At 45.2% G+C, this 22866-nt stretch overlaps 1 protein-coding gene across 3 annotated transcripts in view; it reads right to left on the bottom strand.

The window, feature by feature from the left end:
* Nucleotides 1-22866, bottom strand: part of GNG3 (G protein subunit gamma 3) — a 38927-nt gene that overhangs the window by 5318 nt on the left and 10743 nt on the right. Inside the window, exon 1 of one of the 3 annotated variants that reach the window (XM_078660489.1) lies at nucleotides 11170-11434. The exons of the other annotated variants lie outside the window; for them this stretch is intronic. The gene's annotated coding sequence lies outside the window, so the exon portion shown is untranslated. Of the gene's footprint in view, nucleotides 1-11169; nucleotides 11435-22866 lie in introns of those variants that run through there. 3 annotated transcript variants of the gene reach the window in all.

The raw sequence follows: 22866 nt of genomic DNA, 5'->3' as shown, positions 1-22866 counted from the left end.
AATGAAAACACTATGATTGAGGCAGACTCCTGTTCTAGGACCTGTGATCAAAAGGTTTTGGGAAGAGTTGGAGAAGGGCAAAGGGGAAAGGACCTACCTAAATCCCACAGTTTCCCCCAGAGTTGGTGAATCAGGTGGCTGTGGGTAATTCTACTGGAGCGTATTTAAGTTTGGATAGATTTGTGAACTTTAAAAAGTAATAGATTTTGATTTTTTTTTCATTTTAAAGTTGTAATTGAATTCTGATAAGGTACTCCCGAGAAGAATCCTAGACCTGAACCGCATTGAGATAAAATCGTATCTTAACATTGTGATTAAAGAAAGAAATGCATGAGGGAGGCCATTTTTTAAATGAACTCTTATGTGTTTGAATTTAAGTTGGATGATCAACCTATCACTTATTCAGAGAGTAGAGTGGATCATCAATAAGTTTCCGTGTGACCTAATGTGTTTAAAAGAGCCCTAACTATTTATATCAGGATATGGGTAAGGAGGTAGTGAAACACACAAAAAGTGATGGGAGGAATGATTGCAAATAGTTTAAATACTGGCAATCACTGTGGGTAGTATTCCAACCCATCTTTTTCGTTTGCGGGCTCTCATGCCTCCTCAGATTATGCAAAGTGATATGCAAATAAGCCTTGGCCCTGCTTTAATAGGAACGGTCCAGCCAAGCCAGGTTCTCTCTGACCTGGAACACAAACAACATAGGACCAGTTTTGGCCTATCTGGGCCTCTTCACTTGGGTGCAGCTTTGTTCCAGTGGGACAGTGAGCCCGGGCCCCACATCTGCGCACACTTTTGGCCGCATAGAGTGTTACATCAAACACACAAAAGGTGATGGAAGGAATGCTTGCAAATAGTGTAACCACTGGCAGTAACTCAAGGTGACCTTCAAACCCATCGTAGGCCGAACCCAGTCTTGACTGGCTTGTACCAGGGTGTGACTGGAAACAAGACATTGAACCGAACTACACAACACGGTCTTCCCTATATCCTGGCACACCAAGACATTTGCCTAGGGTGTCTGGAGTTAAGGGTCAGAAAAACGCTTTCCTCTCGGGAAATGCTTTCATCCCAGCATGGTTGCATTATAGCCATGACATCTGTTTCCTAGAAAGTCTATAAAAGTGGTAAATAGAGTAATTAGCCTTGGTAAAAGCCTGTTATTAGGGTACATGGATGGCTGTGATCTCTTAGCATCCCAACCATCACTTCTTTAAAAAAATACAAGCAGGTGTTATTTTATTTTCTAACCAAGGTACTTCAGAATTGTTTTCACTTTGGGTGATTTCTAAGCTCAGTTTTCATGATGTCTGTGAAAGAGATACATGTTTACAACAAGTAAAAATGACGTCTAAATGTGCTTTTGGCTAGTAGCGTAGCGTGGGACGGGCACAGGGGCAGTTGCCCCGGGTGCAAAAATGTTAGAGGCGCAAAATTGGGAGCACAAATTGCAAATTGCGCTGCGCAATCGCTGCTTTGCCCAGGGTGCTGGCAACCCACCCTTCGCTGCGCTTTTGGCATTAGTTACCCATGTTACTATTTATTGTATTTCTTGCTTTTACACAGCACTGAAGACATTGGGAGTCTGCTAGCGAGTGCTAAAAAATACATACTATGATCACAGCTCTACTGTACCATGTCTTACGCGTTTTAATGTAAACCTTACATCAACTTAATGAGTTCGCAATGTGCAGAAGTACTCTCTTCATTCCCTAATTTATATTTAATAATGTCATGTCAGGTGCACTTGAGGGTGTGTGGGTGGTTACTGAGATGTGTTTGCTTGTGGACAGCTTTGACGTATGCTTGTATCTTGCCCAATGTATGATTACTAAAGGAACTGATTAAAACAGGCATAATGGAGTGCACAAGTACAGTGACTCCCTCTCTGCAGGTCATTACAGACCAGTGGGGTAGCTAGGCACTCTACTGCCCGTGGAAGTCCCTGCCTTTGCCACCTGTAGCTATGCAGAAGAGCAGGGGGATTGGGAGGGGGTGCTGGTGATAAATTATGCGTTTGACGCCCCTGCAGCAAACGCATGTAAGAGCGGGGTGGAGCATTTATAACACTTCAGAAGATGGTGTCCCTCTTTTTCTATTTCTGAACACATCAGCATAGTGTTTACCAAATAAACAATAAAAATGAATAATACCAGCATGTCCAGACTGTTCTTGTAGCTTTGGGTGGCCTGGAGTAATCCAGGGCACTATTATCAAGAAAGGGCGATACATTATCGCTACTTTTATCGGCAGGAAACTGCCGCTAAAGCGGCGATAATGGGCTTGATAATATGCCCTTGTGAATTCCCATAGAAGCCCAGGTTAACACCAGAACCTGGGCTTCTATGGGAATTCACAAGGGCATATTATCAAGCCCATTATCGATGCTTTAGCGGCAGTTTCCTGCCGATAAAAGCGGCGATAATGTATCGCCCTTCCTTGATAATATGGCCCCTAGATTGTTGCAGTTGTAGGAGTGTGATGACTAGTAGTTGTGTTGGTACTGGTAGTTAGCAGCTTGGGCAATGGCAGTGACTGATGCAAGCTGCAGTGGCCTCTTGAGAAGTTCTTGGGCCCTGACAAACTTTGTTTTCTTTCTCAAATTAAGCTCAAGTGGCATGAGATGAGGTCACAAGGCTGCAGTACCTGGGGGCGACAGATTGGCCACAGCCCTTTCCACGATCCTCTAAAGCTCCCACACTTATATACCTAAAAGGAAACTAGTGTTTGCCCTTTACAAGCCCAGAGAGAGGCTTTCCCAATCAAACATGTTCTACAAAAACATACAGCTGACTTGCGAAGGAAACCATAAAATTCCATGCCTACATTTTTGGGGAAATCATGCTACTTTTTTTGGAATTCTTTTATTTATTCATACAGAGTGTTATAAACTGTTGACACGTAGCCTAGGTAAGTCTGGGTGGTGAACTCCACTCTGCTCACAGAGTTTGCAGAGTTTTCCGCACTCCGCGTTATGCGGAGTTCCAGAAAACTTCACTCCGGGTAGCAGAGTTTTTTTCCTCGCTTGCGCTTGTCTACAGGAAGTTGGCGAGTGCGTGCAAGGAAAATCCACCTCCCGGCAAGATTTTTTCTCATTTACGATCGTCAACGTCAAGTTGATGAGAACGAGCATGGAAAATCAACCTGCTGGCGAGATTTCTCAACGTGGGCAGTTGAATTTCTCATTGAGAGTGGTCGCGTATGCTTGTGCCCGCTCGCTTTGAAAAAAACGTCCATTTACGGTGAGAAAGCTGCCGCTCGAGTAAAAAAATCTACTTGAGTGGCAGAAAGAAAGCAGCGCCCGCTTTCGCTGTGCATGGTACAGTTCGCGATGATTGCACAGTGCGAACAAACACGCGGCGCTGAAGCTCACGGCGAATGGCATTTATTTAACGTACTCTGCCGCTTGCGGAGCTTCTCGTAGCACCGCTGAATTTTTTTTACACTTTGCGAACTCCGCCCAGGCTAAACCCTAGGTAAATTCAGAGCTCCGAAAATACATTTTAAAAACGTAATCATGGAATTTGAGTTTAGCTGGAAGTATGAAATGCCCTAGGTCCGGCATTCAATTCTTTCCTGCTTCTGTTTAAGTGCTGCACAGAAAAGTTAGGTCTTGAGAAGCTTCCCAAATCGGAAGGAACTGCATTTGGCTTGTGGCTGAGGGAATTCCAGAGTTTTGGGCCCTGGATGCCTAATGATCTTCCATCTTGTTTTAAGGAGCGATGATGGATCAGCTGAGAGGAAGCCAGCATGATAGTAAGCCAGCTTGTGAGCGTAAGCAGAAACGTTGCCCCAGTTTGCTTTATGCATTATGCAGAATGTCTTAAATGTTATCCTGAATTCCACTGGGAGCCATATAAGTACTCTCAATGCTGGTTTGACATGTTTCTGTTTGTGTCTCAGAGGGTATTAACACATTCTTGCTTCGAACACAAAAAAGGTGATGGGAGAATGGGACCGGTCTTGGGTTTCTTGTATTCCGGTTCGGAGAGGACCTGGCCTGACAGTTGATGCTGGATTGTCCCTATTGGATCAGAGTCAAGACTGATTTGCATATAGCTGGTTATAATCTGAGGTGGCATGTTGGGCAAAAAACGATGGGATGTAATGTTAGCCGGAGAGATTGCCAGTTGTTAGACTTATTGCAAGCGTCCTCCCATCACCTTTTACGGGTTTGACACATTCTTGCTGCCTGGTTTTGCACTCGTAGTAGTCTAACAACAAATACTTCCATTGTTAATACTTTGGACATGACTTTGATGACAAACAAAAATAATGAATGAATGAATGTATTTTCATTTTACAGTAATCCTCTATCACCCAACCCATAGTACAGAATTTAAATGCTACTCCTAGCAGTACCACTACTACTATGTTAACAGGTGACCCTAGGAACACTGTCATCACTAGCATTAATGAATGGGTATATACTGTGTGGATTTATACAGTGGAAACCTACTACAAAATAATGGAGAAGAGGGACTGGATAAGAAGTGGTGGATGAGGAAAGCTGAGGGAGCTACAGTGGGGGTGCATGGTGAGGACAAGCACAGATTACCAATGTGAGGATTGTAGGACCGTTGAAAAGGCATGAGAGAGGGCGAGCAGGAACCCTGCAATGTCTGTTTGTTGATAAATCCTACATTGTCTGGAGTATTTTCTGAAGTGTAGAAGTAATGGTGCTTGGTGAGTTTTTCCTGGCATGGAGTTCTACATCCTTGGAAAAGTAGAAAGAGATGGTCTGGCATCTGGTCTTCTCCTTTCTGCATTTCCTGGTCTCTATTCCGGCGTTGCTGTTGCCAAGTGTCTTGCATGGCCTTCCAAAGGTTTTTATCATGTCATGCAAAGTGGCTGCTGTCACTGATTGTCTTCCAGATGAAGCAGGTCTTGAAGGTTAAGGAGTCAGGCAGAGAAAACCAGTGGACTTCTGAGGAAAGCTGGAGTTATATTGTTAAAGTTCCAAACCCTTTACTAAGACTCTCTGAAGCACGGACACTCTTCACAGATGTGAGTTGAGCCTCTGAGCCTCTGAGATGTTGGCGAGTAGACTGTTGCCACAGTTGAGGTGGACCACGACCAGCACAGCGATAGCCATACTGAAGTATTCTTCTGGAAAGAATTAATCCACTCTAAAAGGTAGGAGCTGCTGACACCACGCGGTCCTGGTTTTGCATGTCATGTGCCGTGTAAAGCTGAATTTGGTATCGTGTATGGCCAAGAGCTTGGTAGTGTTGATGAGCTATAGCCTGAAGCCATATATTTATTTTCTCAAGCTATTCCTGGATATAGTGTTGCTTACTTGGGTTAACAATGATTATAAAGAGTATCTTGGTTGGGTTCAATTTGAGAAATCCTTAGGACATCTAAGCTTTGGTGGTGTTGATATAACTCTGCTGGGCAAAGTAGTGGCCAGATGTGATTCTCCATTATAACTGTGTATTATTCATGTATTACTATATGCTGACACTCTTGTCAGCCAGTAGGATTCCCAGTCACTCTGTGCATAAGCAGCTCACCATCGAGAGGAGTGCACCCTCGGAAATACCACCTTCTATAGGGATACATCAAGAAATTCATCTTAAACAAATGGGCTTTGGTCTTCAAATGCTACTCGAGCCACTATAGGACAATGTAGTGGAGTCACATTTAATGTGCTAGAGTGTCGAGCATGACTTGGCAGCTCATACCGTTAAAGAATGCGAAGAGATGAAGCTGGAAAAGAGGTCAGGGTCTGTTTTAATATACCATCATTGGTGGCTGCCGCGAGATCTGAAGCTGGACTAGAGGTCCTGCAGGAGGGTGTCTGATTTGATCTCATCACGGAGATGGTTTGCGAGGACCTTCTCAATAGAGTCTTTCTCAGGAATGATAAGTGTAAGACTACACATTTTTTGTCTAGATCCTCTGGGCCCTGGTAAGGTTTTTTGAGTAGTGGGAGGATCTGCCCAGTCATAAGAGTTTTTTTTTAAGATTCCTTGATGTTCAGTAGTGGTGTAATTTCTATTCTGGAGATGTTATTCACGACAGAAGAAGGCACTTGATTGTCTTCACAGGAAACAGTCTAATAGTAATACCATACATACTTTCTGCACCTTTACTATTAGGGTGTTACTACAAATACTGGTGCAATTGGCACTACTAATAGTACTTGTACTGCTATTGGTCTTACCACCATATATACTACTAGGCTATAGTATTTGTAGTAACTTGTTCAATTACTACCCCTCAAACTCCTAGTGCTCCTTCTACTGCTCCAAATTCTTCTGTCACTACTAAAGCAGTTGCTACTGCTGAGACTATGACTAGTCACAATACTACTCCCTGTCAGGGAGTATCCCTTTTACCCATTCCTGTCAAACTAATGCATGATTTGCTGTTCCTGGCTTTTCCACCCACAAATTCTAAGAAAAGGTAACTCTTTAAATTAGCAACTTGGGCCCAGATTACTAAGGCTTAGTGCTGGTGCTAACACGACACAAAGTGATACAAACTGGTGGGTGCTATTTACCATCCACCACAAAAGCATTTTGCCCTGGTAAGGCGACATGTTTACAATGCAAAAACTGCTTTGCATCACTTTGAGTTGCTTTGCATCAAGGGGGAGTTACTGGGTAGAAGCTTTTGGGTTTTGACGGAAAGCCATTCTCCTAAGATAAGCAGACCTGGTTTTACATCAAAAGCTAAAGCTGACATGAAGCAGGCACAAAGAAGGGGCAATGTTTTATTTTCTAAAAAAAAAAGTATTAATCGAAGCATTGCATGTATGCTACAGTGCACAGTACAGATTCAATACAGGCATAGGGATTTGTGGTGAAAGGATATGCCTCTAGAACAAATTCTATGCTAGGCAGCACACACTGACCTCTGCAACATGGCAGGAGGCTGTGTGTTGAGCAAGTCATACTAAATAACACTCAAAACCTGGGGGTCTAAAAAGAGTCAACCAAGTACTCTCAAATTGCTTACAGGTGCTCAAAAAAGGATATAATTAGTATACAAACAAAACTGTCCAACGCATTCTCTTCCCAGCAACAGTAGGTAAGACCCAAGGACCAGAAATGGACTCCCATCAATGTCTTGTGAGTGGTCTCATGATTTTATCATTTGGTCATCCAAAAGGTTTGAGATGGGGTACCTCTGAGTAATTGAGATACCTTGCACCTCACCTTTTAGGCCAGGGAACAAAGCCCACAGTCGCTCGATAGACCATGCGTGGGATCACTCAATGGGATACAGTGCAGTGAAAAAGTGAAACAGTGTGAAGTTAAAAGTAGAATAGTAAGCATACAATGAAAAAACTTTAATAGCAGTATGCTTCTTTCTCTTTAAAAACAGGAACAGTGCAAAAAAATGCAGTTCAAACAAATAGCTGCATGTTGGCCGACATGTTTCTGCCAAGTAAGGGAAACATCCTCTTACGGCTTCATCAGGGCCTCTGTTCTTAAAAATTTTTTTATTGTCACAGCTGGTGCGTGCTACCAAAAGAAACTACCATCACTAAAGTGAACAACTTAAACCATAAAGGATATAATTTTTCCTTATTCCTCCATGTCTGATGGTGTTATTCTCACCTACAATACAAAGCACGGGAAAGATGAGCACCAAACACAGCATTGTTTGTAATTGTGAAAAGAAAGGGTTAAAATATACCATATTGCTGAGCACAGCAAAATTTCGTTACTCACCCTTCAAGACAGGGGATAGTACCTCACCTCGCCTGGACCAAGCTCAGATTAAGGGAGGCCACGCTCTATGGAGGTAAGTGAAAAAGGAATTGCTAAGTTGTGAAAAAAAGGTTCCAAATGCCTTTATATACACCAACCGAGTCCTAAATACCACTTAACTCCAGAAGTTCTCTTAAGTTTCAGCCCACTTCTATGCTCACCCACTCTTCAACTAGTCTAGACTAGCCTTTCATTCTATCACAAAATAGTGCCTAGACTGAGGTAAGTGAATTGTCCATCAGTCTATACTATATTCATCAACAGTAAGTGGTAAATAGTAAATAGTAAAAAGTAAATAGTAAACCAGTCCCTACCTCTCCGTCGTTACCTCGAGCTGTAACCGAGATCGGGGGAGGCAACGAGAGGGAGGGCCAGGGAGGTTTTATTCATTAAGCCTTTTATTGCTCCGCCTATCATGTACAGCCATTATGAATGCATTAGCGTACTAGCGCGTAATGGTCTGACAGGTAAAACTGCCCTTCGTTTCTAAGAAATAGCCGGAAAAGGACTCGATTCTACTCACAAGTCCTCTGCTTGATACCCTACTCGGCGATGTCTCCATTCACTCTACATCTCTCTTCCCGTCTAGTGCGCTAATGCATTCATAATGGCTGTACATGATAGGCGGAGCAATAAAAGGCTTAATGAATAAAACCTCCCTGGCCCTCCCTCTCGTTGCCTCCCCCGATCTCAGTTACAGCTCGAGGTAACGACGGAGAGGTAGGGACTGGTTTACTATTTACTTTTTACTATTTACTATTTACCACTTACTGTTGATGAATATAGTATAGACTGATGGACAATTCACTTACCTCAGTCTAGGCACTATTTTGTGATAGAATGAAAGGCTAGTCTAGACTAGTTGAAGAGTGGGTGAGCATAGAAGTGGGCTGAAACTTAAGAGAACTTCTGGAGTTAAGTGGTATTTAGGACTCGGTTGGTGTATATAAAGGCATTTGGAACCTTTTTTTCACAACTTAGCAATTCCTTTTTCACTTACCTCCATAGAGCGTGGCCTCCCTTAATCTGAGCTTGGTCCAGGCGAGGTGAGGTACTATCCCCTGTCTTGAAGGGTGAGTAACGAAATTTTGCTGTGCTCAGCAATATGGTATATTTTAACCCTTTCTTTTCACAATTACAAACAATGCTGTGTTTGGTGCTCATCTTTCCCGTGCTTTGTATTGTAGGTGAGAATAACACCATCAGACATGGAGGAATAAGGAAAAATTATATCCTTTATGGTTTAAGTTGTTCACTTTAGTGATGGTAGTTTCTTTTGGTAGCACGCACCAGCAGTGACAATAAAAAAAATTTTAAGAACAGAGGCCCTGATGAAGCCGTAAGAGGATGTTTCCCTTACTTGCCAGAAACATGTCGGCCAACATGCAGCTATTTGTTTGAACTGCATTTTTTTGCACTGTTCCTGTTTTTAAAGAGAAAGAAGCATACTGCTATTAAAGTTTTTTCATTGTATGCTTACTATTCTACTTTTAACTTCACACTGTTTCACTTTTTCACTGCACTGTATCCCATTGAGTGATCCCACGCATGGTCTATCGAGCGACTGTGGGCTTTGTTCCCTGGCCTAAAAGGTGAGGTGCAAGGTATCTCAATTACTCAGAGGTACCCCATCTCAACCTTTTGGACGACCAAATGATAAAATCATGAGACCACTCACAAGACATTGATGGGAGTCCATTTCTGGTCCTTGGGTCTTACCTACTGTTGCTGGGAAGAGAATGCGTTGGACAGTTTTGTTTGTATACTAATTATATCCTTTTTTGAGCACCTGTAAGCAATTTGAGAGTACTTGGTTGACTCTTTTTAGACCCCCAGGTTTTGAGTGTTATTTAGTATGACTACTAGGGGATGTTAGCTTGGGCAGGTCTTAAAAATATCCCTTGGACCCTCCACTACCAGTTTTGTGATTATTGTTGAGCAAGTCAGCCTGTTTGTGCACCAGTGCAGGTGATGATACCAGCAGCAGACCAATCTTTGTAGCTATGGCGCTGCGTTTTCTACATTGCATAATGCAGCGCTCTTAATGTGGATTCTGAGCTGATTTGCAAGGCAAAATAATAAATCTGAGCCTTGGTGTGGAGATTACTTTATGTAGTTGACTTGATGAGTCAAGTAGGGGCTGTCCTTTTCCTAGGGAAGCACAGGCAGGGCCCTTGCTGTAGGCTAAGCTATCTCTCCTTAAACAGATGTCGGCTGTCTGGAAAACTTGGAGCTGCCATTTTGAAACTCCGCTAGTGCTGCCCTTACTACTGCACCAATCCCTCGAAGGGCCTCTTAGTCCATTAACTGAATATTCTGAATATTCTGGTCATTGTTACTCCTAAAGCAAAAGGAAGAATGAAAAACCCAGAATTGATGCATTATTTACAATTAATCACTGGATGTAAATTAACATACTAGAACCCTCCAAAATGGAGATGTTGTTGGCTAGGCAACTGTATTAGCCCCAATGTGTGGCCAAGAGAACGCCCTTAATGAACTTGCCCGGCGTTTGGTATAAAAGTCCTGCACCATTGAAGCCGCACAATAGATTCTAAAGTCTCAAGACAGGCTGTTCCCATCTTTGGTCACCACACAGTCTGTTTCCTTATCTGGCACACACTCAAAGAGTTGGTATGGCTGTAGCTTTGCTTCTGACGAGACTGGGCTACGCTAATGGTATCTATCTGGGTCTGCATAGCTACAAGCTGCATTAGTTCCAGAAGTCACAGAAAATGGCTTCCCCCACTTTGCTGAGGCCTCTGTCCTATTGGCATGTTCAAAGACCAATCCATATCCAAAAGTAATAAAGAGGATTGTCGTTCCTCGTTCAGCCGCACAACCATGAAAAATCATTCTTCCGGTTACCATTGGTCATCATATATTTTTCCAGCAATGATACTGGCCCTCTTAAGAGTCTCTCTGCTCTAGTAACGTATCAGATTAAATTCTAAGAGATTCTGAGATGTGGTCAGACTTACCGCAGCCAGTTGCCATCTTCTAGGATTACTTCATCTACCTGAGAGCTGGAAGTCCAATGGGGAGGAGATAGGAGATGCCAGCATGTGGCAAATGAACACATTAAAAGTGGCTTTAGAAGATGCCCAAAAAGCAATGCTTGTCATGCCCCCATTTCACTACTCCCACTGGTGAACCAGACAGTAAATGGATTCAATATTCACCGAGAGCTCTGCCCACTGAAGTTCTAGCATCTCCGATTGTGATTTGCGCATATTGATCTGTTCTGCCAGTTTCCGCTCCTCCTGAGCAAACTGGGGCGCTGGGCACTGGAAAGTAGTGAAAAGTAGTCCAATGCTACTGAAGAAGGCCTGCCTAACAGCAGCCATTTTGGAAGAAGGGGAACCTCCTCTCCAGAGGGGACCATACCGTCTTTACGCGTGATGGTGGAAGCTCATCCTTACTTAGAAGGCACCCTTACCTGTAGGGGGACAGCAGTGGCACAGTTCATTGATGCGCCCTTCACCGATTGAAGACGATTCCCTTCACAAAGGTGCAGCTGGGTCCATCGAGCTGTGCTGTGTCTCCTGGGGCTTTCTCGTCTGTCGCTGAGCACTCTGGCCATCAAACTGCTTGCACTGTTCTTCACCTGTCTTGAAAGAACTCTACTGGGTGGACTGGGCATCACACCCTGAACTCTCACTGTCTGAGGACCATCCATATAGCTGTTTCTGGTTTTCCCACTGGACAGTTGCAAGCTGCAGAGAGCGCAACTTAAGTGAAGAGCTATATGTAGGGTATTGCACGTCCCGTGCCCTTTTTAAGTGCCGTCTTAGATGTCATGCATTCACTCCAAGTGGGCCCCACCTCTTCCTGGTCATGCCTTCTCTCCTGTGCACCATTAACTTGGATCTGTCTCTTCAATTCAGAGATCCCCGTCTGAGGATGAGTTTCAGCCAGATCCTGGGCAGTTCCGCTGATATCCGGAGACACCTACTTCCGGTGCACAGGATGTAAAAGAGTAGGTGATAGAGCCCAAATTTTCCAAGAAGTCAATTGACGGCGCTGCTGAATATGGGTATTACTCAATATCAAGGCTGTCTGGTCTTTATTTCACCTCCTGTCTCTTTCATCCACAAATAACTCCCCCTGCTCCCGTATCACACTCGTAAATTCGTTTTCATCCATGCTTTCTTCATTTGCCACTGTATTTCCATCTTTCTCTTCTTAATTCTTTCCTCCACCCCCTGTACTACTTTTCTCTCCCTTGTTCTGGATCAAAGTCTGATGAGTAAAACGATTCCTGGTCCCCGCAAATCCGCAACCCCCGGCTCAAATTAAACACTGCCTGCCTCCTGTGCAGATCCACGGCGGTTGCCATGAAGCCTCCTTGATGAGCCCACCTCCTTCACAGAGCTCATGGTGCGATGCCCTGTCCAAACACTTTTGTTGTGGAGCACAGACTTGGCTCATGTTGTGTGTGCTTCGCAAAGTGCCATCAGCTTGAGAATATTTGTCACATTCCACTGCCACCACTTATGTCATGAGAGGCATCTGGTATGCGAGCAGCATTCTGTGAGCAATTCTCTAAGCAGCTCCAGACATCAAGGCTTAGAAAAATGCTTTTTGTCTGAGTTAGTACACAAAGCCAACTCTTAAGCGCACTCAAAATGTGTATTAATATGTAACTTATTCTCACAAACCCCCACATAGCTACGAGTACCGAATATATTTAACTAACGCACTGTTTATATAATGCACCTGATCAGATTCAAGGCGACCTGGCGTCTGAAGTGTCAAAAGAACAAGGCATATCATATGTAATGTGTCCAAACAGCCTCTTAAATGAAAGAGGATGGTCATTATTATTTTTTTTTGTAAATATTTTTTTTATTAATCATCAGACAACAACATCATCACAAATTTACATCATACTTGGGAGCCAATATCCACAACAGAGAATCATTTATTATTACACAGATCGAATGCACAGTGACAAATACCATATAGTTTAAGGGGGCGTGAGTTGGTCATCTTCGTGTAATGGCGCTGGCGGGGCGCAAATGTCTCCCCTATATGAGTTCCAAGGACCCCAAACCTTACTCCACTTCCTGGGACACCCTCTAGCAATGTAAACCGACATCTCCCTGAACATACACCAGTCAAGATCTTCCCTCCATTTCCCAATCTTAGGTGGCTGCTGTGTGCCCCAGTTCTGCGCAATGTTTCTTTTGGCGATCGAGGATGGTCATTATAATGAAAATTGAGTTAAGCATGAAATCAGTCAATCGCTTAAAGATGGAATAAGAATCCACTAATAACTGCTGGAAGAGTCTGAGTCTAAGCAGTTCTATAAGCCAGGGACAGCTCCTAATGTATGGAATCTCCGAGGGAGGAGAGATTTGAAAAGGGATCTTGGAGAGAGATTCCCTCAGCCTCCCCTCTGTACAGTCTGCACAAGGCACGTGGGAAAAGGAAGTGTCCCAGAATAAATGACCAGATTTTCTCCAGCACAGTAGCATCGTACACGTGTCAGTGCCCAGAAACAGCTTGTGAACCCCCACAGGAGTACATTTTGTTTCCAAGATGGTTGCAAACTTAGTGAAGCTTAAGGGGGAGGTTGCAGCACTCCGATGCACAAAAGATTCACCTGTATGCACCAGCGGGACACAACGCCACCCTTGCATCAGCTGGGATACCTGTATATGTAAGTAAATACTATTTTTCCCCTTTCAAACGTCCAAAGGTATTTTTGACGATTTTTTTTATATAGGGCTGGCTAGACCCGGAGGTATCAGAGTGCTTTACATGAGGATCAGTGAGTTACAAGTTACAAATTACATACTTACAAGAGCGTAGTAGAACATAAGAAAAAAAGAAGCAATGTTAACGGTAATTCGTCAGAGAGAGGGGGAGGAAGGGGACACAGCGGGGAGATGGGGAGAACAGTACCCAATGTAGGTGGTAGGTAGGTAGGTGACGGCCGAGGGGGTGAACCAAGGACAATCTCCTCTATAGGTGTCTAGACAGCTCCACCGGGCATCAGCCATATTGCCTGATCTCCAAGTACGGTTCCCTTTTTAAATTTCGCAGCGCTGGCACTAGGTCATCTCTGTTAAGCGCTATTTAAGTATTTTGCTCCCCTTAGTTGTGTGCTGGGCTCTTCTCAGCTCACGCGAAGTAGTAGGAGACCTTGTTGATACTTTTATTGGTGGCATAGGAGCTGTGGCGCAAATCTGTCCTGCTAAGTGCATAGCTCTCCTTCCGACTCGCTGGGCTCTCGTGTAAAATGGAAGCAGGCAGAGCCTTGCTGGTGGGTTGCTGTGCACACGGTGGCAAAGCTTCCAGGAACCAGATATGCAGGGACCATTACGATGTCAGGCATTGCAAAAGCTTGATCCACTCAATGATGGGAGAGTTGTGTGGGCTTCACTTGATAGCGGCAGAGCAATAGTGAGGGCCACTTATGTAAGGGGATGTTAGGTCAGCGTGAAGGGAGTAAGTACTACTGCAACACAAACTAGATGAAGGTATGGGGTCAGACTCCTACCCCGACACACACACACACACACACACACAAATCCATGGTATCCTCAGGAATAAAAGAGCACAATTTGCAGATTTCGTGGAGCTGGTAGGTAGCTATTGCAGTGCTATACCACACTGGACTTCATTATAATATACTGAACGTTAAGAGGGCCCAAGTGTTATGAGACACCTTTCTTTCAGTTGGATCCACAGTGGTTCATGAGCACCGGTGGTGTGTTACACTTGTGCGGGGCCTCATGATGGTAGGCTGAGTGCAAGGCCCTGGGCAGCTGCCCACACCGCCCATGCCTTGAGCCAGCCCTGGACAGGAGTACTACATGGGGTGCTGTTGCCAGGTAGTGCATTGTGAAGCAGTACTCTGCGAAGACATTAAAGGCATGGGTAAAGTGGACAATTGCCCAGGACCCCCTCCTTCCAAGGGCCCCCTGGGAAACCAAACTTTCCCTCTATTTCACCTGCCACGTGTATTTTTCCATCTAAACCGCTCTCCCTCACTACCTACCTTTACCTCTAGTGCTGTGTCTCAAAACCTGTGCCGTATTAAGGAATCTTGGGGTCCCGGGCTATACTATTTTAACTGTTTTTGTATGATTTTGTTCAGATTTAACATATTTTTTCATATTGTTGAGAATTATGTGGGCTTGGCATGGGTAATACAATTCAAAGCTGTTCCATACAGGGAAGCGCCCCCAAAACATATTTTGCCAGTGGCCCTCCAAAATCTTAAGATGACACTGATACTGTGAGGTTGGTTGGGCCTGTTGTAGGTTTCTTATGGTTCTATCCAAACATTGGGTGCTCAGTTATTGAAGGGACGCCTGGAAAGGCACCCTCCATGCACTCAATCACGGAAGACACGCCGACTGTGCAAGATCCTCGCCGAACACCACCCATGGACAGTTCTCGTGCAGACTCTGCAGCAGATCCTTCACCATCATCAAAGCTCCCATGGCCGCAGAAGGCCCGCGTGATGCACGCACCTCCGAAACCCTGACATGCATCCTCCTCAACGTGCGCTCCCTGAACTGACACGCAATAGAGATTTGGGACCTGATCCGCACCCTCTCGCCCGACGTCACCTTCTTCACAGAAACCTGGACCAACGCTTCCTCCGGCCCTGACATCGCCACTGCCATCCGTGACGGCTACAAGATCAAGAGAAAGGACCGCCCTCACCACCCGGGAGGAGGTCTCGCCATCGCACACAAGACCCCCCTCCGACTCTCCACGTCCTGCATGAGTGACCCCCACCCCAACACAGAACACCTCCACTTCCAGAGCCAGACCAGCCCCAGGACGACCCTTCGTGGCACCCTCATCTACAGACCGCCAGGACCTCGCACCCAGCTCGCTAATACCATCACCGAGCTCGCCGCACCCCACGCCATCACCTCCACAGACTACATTCTACTCGGGGACCTGAACTTCCACCTCGACAACTGCAATGACCCAGACTCCATCACTCTCCTCGGCAACCTCGGACTGAAGAAGCTGGTCAACACGTCCACGCACAGAGCTGGACACACCCTCGACCACATCTTTGCTGGAGGAACAAACATCCACTTCAGCTACACCACCCAGCCCCCCCTGGACGGACCACCACTGCGTTCATTTCACTTTCAACACCACCACCGCACCCAAGCCCTCCCCACGCCTGCCACGACGGAACTGGAGCATGAACTGGAGCATGAACGCCTCAACCACCCCCCTCCTCCACCCCCCCACCCCACTCCCAGTGCCACGACCGACACCAACTCCGCAGCCATGGACTTTCACCGCTGGATCTCCTGCTGCGCCGACAAGCTCGCACCACTCCACCAAACTACGCCCTCTGAAGGCCGCCTGGTTCACCACAGAACTTCGAGAAGCCAGACGCTCCTGCAGAAGCCTAGAGAAGACCTGGGGTAACCAGAAAACCTCGGAAGCACAGAACAACCGCAGGAACGCCCTGAAGGAATACCACCTGGGCATAAGAGACACCAAACGGACCTTCATAAGAGACTTAAGTCCAGACCAACGCGACCAACGCCAAGGAACTGTTCAACGTCATACAGCAGTTCACAAAACCCACCAGCGAAGCCATGAACGTCACACCCTCCCAGGAACTCTGCGAAAAGCTCAGCTCCTACTTCCACCTGAAGACTAAGGTCCTCTACGACAACTTAAGCGAGCCAGCGCCAGACAACACCCACCTACCCACCACAGCCGACAAGCCGACCATCACTACCTAGGATCCTGCTCCCATCGAACTCATCACAGCGACAATGAAGAAAACCCACTCAGGAGCCCCAAAAGACCCCAGCCCTCCGCACATATTCCACAGGGCCACCATTGCAACCGCACCCGCACTAGGACGGACCATCATGCCTCCCTCAGATCCGGCTTCTGGCCAGGCGAAACGGGCGGAGGTGAAACCCCTCCACAAGAAACCTACGGCCGACCCTACGGGCCTGAAAAACTACCGGCCCATCTTTCTCCTTCCCTTTGCAGCCAAAGTCACAGAGAGACTCGTAAACGCCCAACTAACCACCTTCATCGAAGAGAACTCCATCCTAGACGCCTCCCAGTCTGGATTCTGCAGCAACCACAGTACCAAGACCATCCTCCTCGCTGCCACTGACGACATCCGCATGCTACTCAACCAGGGACACACTGCGACCCTCATGTCTTAATAATTCACGATTTTCACTCAGGATATTCTTGTCCAAAGATTGATTTCCCATATTGTGGATATTTTGCCTTTTCATAGTAATTCAGTTGATATTTGTTTATTTGTCATTCACTTCCTGGCACATTTCGGGGTCTCTGACCCATCCTCAGGGAACCTGTATTGAGCTGTACAGTATGATTTATTTAGAAAACAGTCATGAGTCACACATGAGTTACCCACCATCTTGTTTTCCAAACCGTCAGGTTGACCTAAACTCGTCCATGAGATAGCTTATTATGCCAGTAACCAATATGGCAACTCCGTCTTAAATGCGAACTGCGCAGAGTGGTCACTTGGGTATGTTTTCCAAAATGTTCAAAGTATCAACTTTACATTATATATTTGTGTAAACCTTAAATTAAAAAGTAGAGTTGTGGCGGCCTCAAATTTGTCCTAAGTACTTACTTCTCCAATACAATTTTTATTTTAGGTACATCTGAAAACATCTGCCCTCATGTCTTACTCCTCAGTCCTACAAGAGGTGCCTTTCCACTTGATACTTACCACTCCCCTCCTGCAAGACTTAATTTTCTCTCAATGCTTATCCTTGCATTCTAAAATACTAATTTAGTGCTGGATCTTTACCTCTCTTTAACTATTAATCATCCTTTTCCTACAAGCCGCATTCCTCCTGGTTGATTTAACACTCCCCTCCTAAAGTCCTTACCTGGGAACTGATCCCTCCACTTCTTCAAGATTCCATAACCCTGAGTACCAATCCCTTCCTTTCTACAAGACCGTGTAACCCTGAGTAGCAATTCCTCCCCTTCTGCAAGACCCTGTATCTCCGATTACTTATTACTCCCCTTCTACAAGATCACATAACCCTGAGTTCCAATCCCTTCCTTTCTACAGGACAGTGTATTCCTGAGTACCTATACCTCCCCTTTTCTATAAGACCCTGGAACTCTGAGTACCAAAACCTCCCCTTCTACAAGGCCCTGTAACCCTGAGTACCTATCAACCCTCTTCTACAAGACCCTTTAACCCTGAGTACCCATTCCTCTACTTCTACAAGACCCCATATCCTGAGTACCTATCCCTCCCCTTCTACAAGAACCTATAAGCTGAGTACCTATTCCTCCCTTTCTACAAAACCCTTTAACTGTGACTACCAATCCCTTCCTTTCTACAAGACCATGTACCCTGATTACCTATTGCTCCCCTTCTCCAAGACCCTGTAAATCCGAGTACCCATTCCTCAACTTCTACAAGATCCTAATATCCTGAGTACCTATCCCCTTCTACAAGACCCTGTAACCCTGAGTACTTATTGCTCTACTTCTACATTATACCATAACTCTGAGTACCTATACCTCCCCTTCTACAGGACCTGTAACATGAGACTCTATTCTGCCACTTGTACAAGATCCCATATTTGTATTTGTATTTAATTTATTTATAGAGCGCTAACAATCATCCTGAGTAGGATATCACGGCGCTAAGGTTGGATGCTGAGAGGTACAATAACCACACTGAGTAATGATTTATTCTGATTTAGGGAAAAGTAGTGTCTTTAGTTGTTTCCTAAAAGATAGAAGATCGTCTGTCAGTCTAAGACTGGGAGGTAGTTCATTCCACTGAGTAGCCGCCAGATGCGAGAAGGCCCGCTCTCCCATCCTGACAGTCTTCACCCGAGTGGTGGTAGCTCTTCCTAAAGTACTGGATCGAAGGTTCCTCGGTGGTCTGTGGAATTCGACTTTATTATGTAGAATAGTAGGGCCTGTGTTGTAGAGCAACTTGTGTGTGATACACAGTAATTTAAAATTGGCTCTCTGTCGCATCGGGAGCCAATGAAGCTCTCGCATGTAGCTTTTAGCCGAATCAAATCTCTTTTTATTACAGACAGCCTTTGCCGCGGCATTTTGCACTATCTGCAATTTAGAAAAGAGATAGTCTGCCATTCCGACAAACAGTGAGTTGCCATAGTCCAATCTGCTCATCAGCAATGACTGAACCAGGGTTTTCCTACATTCAGTCGGGATCCAGGGAAAAACTCGTCTGAGCATTTTCAGCAATGCAAAGCCTCTCCCGCAAACAATGGAGACATGTGATTTCATGGACAGAGCACTGTCCAATACCACTCCCAGGTTTTTAGGTTTTGCCTGGCGAAAAGATGCGCTCTGCGCATCTTTTTCGCGCAGGCGAAAACCTAATGAGAACTGTAGTGTGGGTTTGGGTCGGCCCTCGTCATTCATTGGCTGGCTCCATAAATGGAGCCTAGCCATTGGACGAGGGGCCTGTCCGTCAATGCCGGACCTGATTCGGGGGCGTTCCCGAGATTCTTTGGCTTTTGCCGACGTCACGCGACGTCAGCCGAAAGCCGGGAACGCCCCCGAATCTGGTCCGCCATTGAGCCGGCACCGGTCTTCCAGGTTACACTATGTTAATGCTAACCCAACACTTTGGAACCTCTAGAAAGGTGGTGAAGCCGAGAAATGGGAATTGGAAAGGTAAACGCAGTCATTTAAACTGTTCGATGTTGCACGGCGCAGCAGCTCCTCGTATGCTGCATGTATGGCTTATGAAATGCTCCATTAATAGGACCTTCTACTCGAAGGTGAGTGCAGATTAACATGCCCCTTTTCTTTTAAGTCACCCCACACGGTTGGTGATGATATCTCCTCTGTTGTTTCATCTAGACGGCTGCCACTCGCCCTGTATTTTCTCGCTACATTTTCGTTGGAGGGCTCACAGCTCATACCGCCGCCATTAGTTTTGCAGCACAAGTTGCTAAGACATGGGCCCAAGCAACTTGCTCCCTTGACAGCGGTGATTGGTTGCACGTTTGTTAATGGGAGACGGTTTTCGGGCTTTAAATATAAGCCCCAGTGAGCGAATTGTTTCTTACGAGGACACTTACAGACAGACTTGTGGAAAGGGTAAGGACACATACTTTTTCTTTTCTACGTTTAGGGCGTAACAGAAGCCTTTAATTGCTACTGAGTTGAAGATATGATTCATGTTTTATTCACATGTTATGGGGACAAGTAAAGATCATATTTAGTATTGGTTTTGCTTAGGTACTGGCAGGGCATGTTTAAACACTCGCATTGCCATGAGGAGAGCGGAGTGTTTAAACTAGTTAGCAGAGTTGTGCATGTATATCTACTGGCATGTTATAACTCAACCATCTCTTACTGTGCACAGACTACAGTGGTGCTATTGTGGTTTTTACACAGGCTAATACCAATATGTGTACATTTAATTTTTATTGTACTCGCATGTTAGGGTGCTTACGGAGTGTTTGTTGCTGCGAGCCCTATGCTTTTTTGTCTTCCCTTTTTAAGTACTGGCGGGCCTCACTTTAACACTCGCATGACCATGAGTGCTAACATCGTGTTTAGCGTAGGAAGCATAGTTGTGACCACATGATGACAAACAGGTTGCAATATAACTCTCTTGACTATTCGCCCACCACAGGGGTACAAATGGTTTTCTTTGCACGCGCTGTTTCCAATGCGGGACACTGAATTTTAATTAATATGGTTGAGATGAAAGCATTTTCTGATGTCAATTATGTCTGTTGCACCAATGGGACTCTACGGGGCTCCTGGTACAGTGGTGCTATTGTGGTCTTTACACAGGCTAATACCAATATGTGTACATTTAATTTTTATTGTACTCGCATGTTAGGGTGCTTACGGAGTGTTTGTTGCTGTGAGCCCTATGCTTTTTTGTCTTCCCTTTTTAAGTACTGGCGGGCCTCACTTTAACACTCGCATGACCATGAGTGCTAACATCGTGTTTAGCGTAGGAAGCATAGTTGTGACCACATGATGACAAACAGGTTGCAATATAACGCTCTTGACTATTCGCCCACCACAGGGGTACAAATGGTTTTCTTTGCACGCGCTGTTTCCAATGCGGGACACTGAATTTTAATTAATATGGTTGAGATGAAAGCATTTTCTGATGTCAATTATGTCTGTTGCACCAATGGGACTTTACGGGGCTCCTGGAGACATAGGGAACACGAATCATGGGTATTGTTCACTGGGACATGCTCACGCTCTCAGGGGCTACTGTGTACTGCCCATGTTGACTTAAATATACCATTATATTGGGAGCAGCTTACCTCATATCATAGGGCTAAAATACTCTAAAGCTCATAGGGGGTTTCATGTTCACTTGTTACAGCCATGATTTGTTACTAGGCCTTTAGACCTGGGCGCATGCACATAATGACTTGTATACTGTAAGCTTTTTACCTGATTACACCAAGACTGCCTTTTCACCCATGGACGTTGCTTCGTTACAGAGACATATTCTTGTTTATCTTATGATGGGTGATGTCAAATGAGTTTCACTTAACATGGTTTATACGAGGTTATCCTGAACCTGTGGTGATTCTACCTTACCTTGATTATGATTTACAAGAGATTGGGATTATCGCTTGTTATTAGGTACTTTGGGTAATATACATTAGTTTTTACACAGTTTTATATATAATAGGTTATTGCATATGGTCAAGATGATGCCCTGGGAATTCCCATTACATCCAGCGCAATAAACTGGAGTGACTACATTGGCTATTAAGATGTAAAGATAAGAGACTATTCTTTCTTTAAAGGTGAGACCTTTGCTTAGTACCTTTTGAATAGGTTTTCATTTCTCCTGAGCCCGCCCCCCACATCTTCATCCAGCTCACCCTGGTGCTACTATACAGCGTCTTTCTTGTGTCATATTGTCTACCCCATGCCCCTCAATTACATGATGGAGATGTGAGCTACTCCAGGACAATTTTTTCAATGTCGCCGCTTTTAATATATGTTTAACATCTGAATCCTTAACATCTGAATCCTTAACTTGTGTATCCCCCCCCTTTTTTTCCCCATACACTGACCTAGGGGTTTGTGCTGGTCTCATCACTGCTTTTAGGACTACTGTGTCCACTATTTTTCTTGTCTTCTCTTTAGATTCTATCTGTCTACGAATTGATAGGTGCAAGATTTAAGTGACCACTCAGCCCCCATTGCAGCCTGTGTAAGCTGGTGCTAGCACCACTTACGTCTGATATGTTTCCTTATGTCTGATGTCACTGCAATTAAAGCCTGTAAGTCATCCTTAAGGCAAGGCATTTCAATCCTGAAGGTAGGGTGCACGGTTCCAAGTGTGAGGTTGCCCCTGCATGAGCAGGACAAGCCCACGGCCCTTGGAGCACATTCTCCTGGGTTGTACGTGCATCAGCCATAGCGATACATAGTGGCCATGCGTCATTACGTGTTGAATATCTCTAAACTGCTGCCCTTCACCCCTCCTGCCCCACTGCTGATTCAGATCACTGTCGGGTGATTTACCTTCCGATAGGAACTGCACTCGGCACCTGCTTTGTAAAACTGCCGGTGCGGAACACAGCCGAGACCTGGCCCACTTAAAGCCCTAATTACATGGAAAATATATGGGGTTTGAGTAGATACCGGAAGAGTTGGGGGCCCTTAGTGGAGCATTTTGACTTGGATGGCCTACTTTCTTTGAAGTCGTGAAACTGTGAAATAACGAACGCCCAACTAAGGATGTTGAAAATATGTAATTCTATTTATGGTGGGCTTGAGATATCTAGAAGCTGCTCATATTGGACCGCAGGAGTCCATGCAGCGGCTCTAAGGCCGTAGACCTGTTGCATTTAGAGCCTAATCTCTGCCCTTCACCCCTCCTGCCCCACTGCTGATTCAGATCACTGTCGGGTGATCTACCTTCCGATAGGAACTGCACTCGGCACCTGCTTTGTAAAACTGCCGGTGCGGAACACAGCCGAGACCCGGCCCACTTAAAGCCCTAATTACATGGAAAATATATGGGGTTTGAGTAGATACCGGAAGAGTTGGGGGCCCTTAGTGGAGCATTTTGACTTGGATGGCCTACTTTCTTTGAAGTCGATGAGGCTTTTTGCACAAGTCATAACTTGCAGCTCCTTGT

Source organism: Lissotriton helveticus, chromosome 9 (genome assembly GCF_964261635.1).
Source record: "Lissotriton helveticus chromosome 9, aLisHel1.1, whole genome shotgun sequence".
NCBI classification, from domain to species: domain Eukaryota; kingdom Metazoa; phylum Chordata; class Amphibia; order Caudata; family Salamandridae; genus Lissotriton; species Lissotriton helveticus.
The sequence above is the reverse complement of the archived record's forward strand: the minus strand, read 5'-3'. Positions and strand labels throughout refer to the sequence as shown.